The following is a 3,768-nucleotide window of genomic DNA, read 5'->3' as shown; positions in this document are numbered from 1 at the left end:
TCCAGTGAGCCGCTCGACGACGCGTCGAGCCGGTCTTTGGGTGGGCTGCATAAACATATTCGACATAAGGGAAAGCTGTGCAATAAACGAATACTATGAATTACTCTGGCATCCGGATACTTATGATTTAGCCAGGGGCTTGGCCCTGGGCGGCCACTCCTCTCTGCCGTCGTCGGCGTCGGTGGAGTAGTCCGGAGGAAGGGTTTTCCCCTTCTTGGACCCTTCGGCCTCCCCAGCTGGGGCAGCCTTCCTTTTCTTCTCTCCTCCCGCTGGAGGAGGAGAGGTATCTTCTTCTTCCTCCTCGTCTTCACGGGAGGAATGCGCCTCGGAACCGTCGGATGATGGATCCGACACCTCCTGGCATCGGGCACTCTTTCGAGTCCCCGTGGCCTTTTTCGCGGCCTTCTTCTCCGGCACCACATAGGGTGCCGGAACCAGCAGCTTCGCCAAGCGAGCGTCCGCTGGGCCTTCGGGCAAAGGAGCCGGACAGTTGATCTGTCCAGACGTCTCCTGCCAATCCTGTCAAAGGTAAGGGAGCTTAGATCCCGCATGGAGTCAAACTATGAAAAACTGATACCCTGTAAAAGGAAAAAACAGCTTACCGCATGAGCGTGATGCTGTGTACTGAATCCGCGATCCTCGGTAGCGGATGCGGGGGCCTCGGCGCCCTTGAAAAGCACCTTCCAGGCATCTTCGTACGTCATGTCGAAGAGCCTGCTCAGAGTTCGGTGCCGCGCCGGGTCGAACTCCCATAGGTTGAAAGCCCATTGTTGACACGGGAGGATCAGGCAGATGAGCATAACCTGGACTACGTTGACAAGTTTGAGCTTCTTGTCCAGCAGGGTTTGGACGCATGTTTGGAGTCCGGTCAACTCTCCTTTTTTACCCCACGACAGGCCCGTCTCCTTCCAGGAGGTGAGCCGCGTAGGGGTCCGGATCGAAACTCGAGGGCTGCGACCCATTCGGGGTCGCGCGGCTCGGTGATGTAAAACCACCCCGATTGCCACCCCTTCAGGGTCTCCACAAAGGAGCCCTCGAGCCATAAGACGTTGGGCATCTTGCCCACATGGCGCCTCCGCACTCCGCCTGGTTGCCGCGCACCACCTTCGGCTTGACATTGAAAGTCTTGAGCCATAGACCGAAGTGGGGGCGGATGCGGAGGAAAGCCTCGCACACGACGATAAACGCCGAGATGTTGAGGACAAAGTTCGGGGCCAGATCGTGGAAATCCAGGCCGTAGTAGAACATGAGCCCCCGGACAAATGGGTGAAGAGGGAAGCCCAGTCCGTGAAGGAAATGGGGGAGGAACACCACCCTCTCATGGGGCCTAGGGGTGGGGATGAGCTGCCCCTTTTCGGGAAGCCGGTATGTGATGTCATTAGACAAGTATCCGGCCTTCCTCAGTTTTTTGATGTGTCCCTCCGTGACGGAGGATACCATGCACTTGCCTCCCGCTCCGGACATGGCTGGAGAAGGTTGAGGTGGGGAGTGCGGACTTGGGCGCTGGAGCTCGAGTGCGCGAGAATGGATAAGCAAGGGAGGAAGAAGGCGTAGGTGAAAAGGTGGATCCTTATCCCCTTATATGGGTGGACGCAACTACGTGTCCCCACCAGCCTGGTAAAACTCGCTTATCTCCAAGCGCCGTAATCAATGGCGCGGTTGGGTTACCCACGCCCGTATTGATGAGAATCCCGGAATAAGGGGACACGATCTCTGCTTTAACAAGACGTGCCAAGGAAACCGCCTCGCATGATGCGCTGAGGTGGGATAATGAAACGACTCGGATGAAGGCTTGGCCGTGGTGTGTCACACTACGGAATACGTCAGCAGATTAGATTTGTGTAAACATTATTCTCTCTATGGCAATATGTGGAAACTTATTTTGCAGAGCCGGACACTATCTTTGTGTTCAAGATCTTCTATGAAGTACTTGGAGGAGGAACCCGCCTTGCAATGCCGAAGACAATCTGCGCGCCGGACTCGTCGTCATTGAAGCCTGGTTCAGGGGCTACTGAGGGAGTCCTGGATTAGGGGGTGTTCGGATAGCCGGACTATACCTTCAGCCGGACTCCTGGACTATAGAGATACAAGATTGAAGACTTCATCCCGTGTCCGGAAGGGACTTTCCTTGGCATGGAAGGCAAGCTTGGCGATACGGATATGTAGATCTCCTACCATTGTAACCGACTTTGTGTAACCCTAACCCTCTCCAGTGTCTATATAAACCGGAGGGTTTTAGTCCATAGGACAACATACAGAACAACAATCATACCATAGGCTAGCTTCTAGGGTTTAGCCTCTCTGATCTCGTGGTAGATCTACTCTTGTACTACCCATATCATCAATATTAATCAAGCAGGACGTAGGGTTTTACCTCCATCGAGAGGGCCCGAACCTGGGTAAAATTTCATGTCCCTTGCCTCCTGTTACCATCCGGCCTAGACGCACAGTTCGGGACCCCCTACCCGAGATCCGCCGGTTTTGACACTGACAGTCGTCATCTTCTATTATACGTATCTGATCTTGAATGTCTTCACAAAGATCTGCATGCCACCACGGGGATGTCTCCCGAATCCTTGCCCCATGGGGGCAGTGGACTCAAGGGTGATTTGCTCCATAGGCATGGGGCGAGTTGCCGCGGCAAGGGTCTTGCCGGGGTTGCCAAAGCTATCTCCCGGCAAGGATCTTGCCGGGGGAGTCCGCTTCGTCCCTTTTGCTCTTCGTGGTCTTGGCCTTGGCGTCGTCCTAGTTCCCTTGAGCTTCGGTCTTTCCCTGGATCACCTCCCTTGCCTTGCTTGGTGTGGTGGCGCCCGTGGCTCAGACTGCCCGTGCACAGTTATAGGGGTACAAAAAAGTGTACCCCTCTTTCTGTACACCGACAATATCTCCTCCTTTGTAACCGACCTTGTGTAACCCTAACCCTCTCCGATGTCTATATAAACCGAAGGGTTTTAGTCCGTAGGACAACAACCACAACATACAATCATACCATAGGCTAACTTCTAGGGTTTAGCCTCTCCGATCTCGTGGTAGATCTACTCTTGTACTACCCATATCATCAATATTAATCAAGCAGGACGTAGGGTTTTACCTCCATCAAGAGGGCCCGAACCTGGGTAAAACATTGTGTCCCCTGCCTCCTGTTACCACCCGCCTAGACGCACAGTTTGGGACCCCCTACCCGAGATCCGCCGGTTTTGACACCGACATTGGTGCTTTCATTGAGAGTTCCTCTGTGTCGTCGTCGTTAGGCTTGATGGCCCCTACTATCATCGATAGCGATGCGGTCCAGGTGAGACTTTTCTCCCCGGACAGATCTTCGTATTCGGCGGCTTTGCACTGCGGGCTAATTCGCTTGGCCATCTGGAGCAGATTGAAAGCTACGCCCCTGGCCGTCATGTCAGATTTGGAAGTTTGAACTACACGGCCGACATCCGCGGAGACTTGATCTTCGACGGATTCGAGACATAGCCGGGCGCGCCGCACTTTCATGATGGGTATGACCTAGCTCTGCCGCCGAACAGTACCCCAAAGGCCGCGCCCGCATCAGCTCCGACCCTTAGCTCAGAGCCAACTGCGCCAATCGAGGACAGGTGGTTAGTCACCTCCTCAGGGGCTGCAGTCTCAACGGCGATCGAGCCGAACACCAGCCTAATCCTCTGCGCAGCCCATGACCCCAAGGTGCCGGACTCTTTTTCTGACTCCGAACCGCCCGCGCCCCTGCCAATCGAATTTGATTGGGCGCCGATCATGGAATTCACCACCGCG

Source organism: Triticum dicoccoides, chromosome 7A, assembly GCF_002162155.2.
Source record: "Triticum dicoccoides isolate Atlit2015 ecotype Zavitan chromosome 7A, WEW_v2.0, whole genome shotgun sequence".
NCBI lineage: Eukaryota > Viridiplantae > Streptophyta > Magnoliopsida > Poales > Poaceae > Triticum > Triticum dicoccoides.
The sequence above is the reverse complement of the archived record's forward strand: the minus strand, read 5'-3'. Positions refer to the sequence as shown.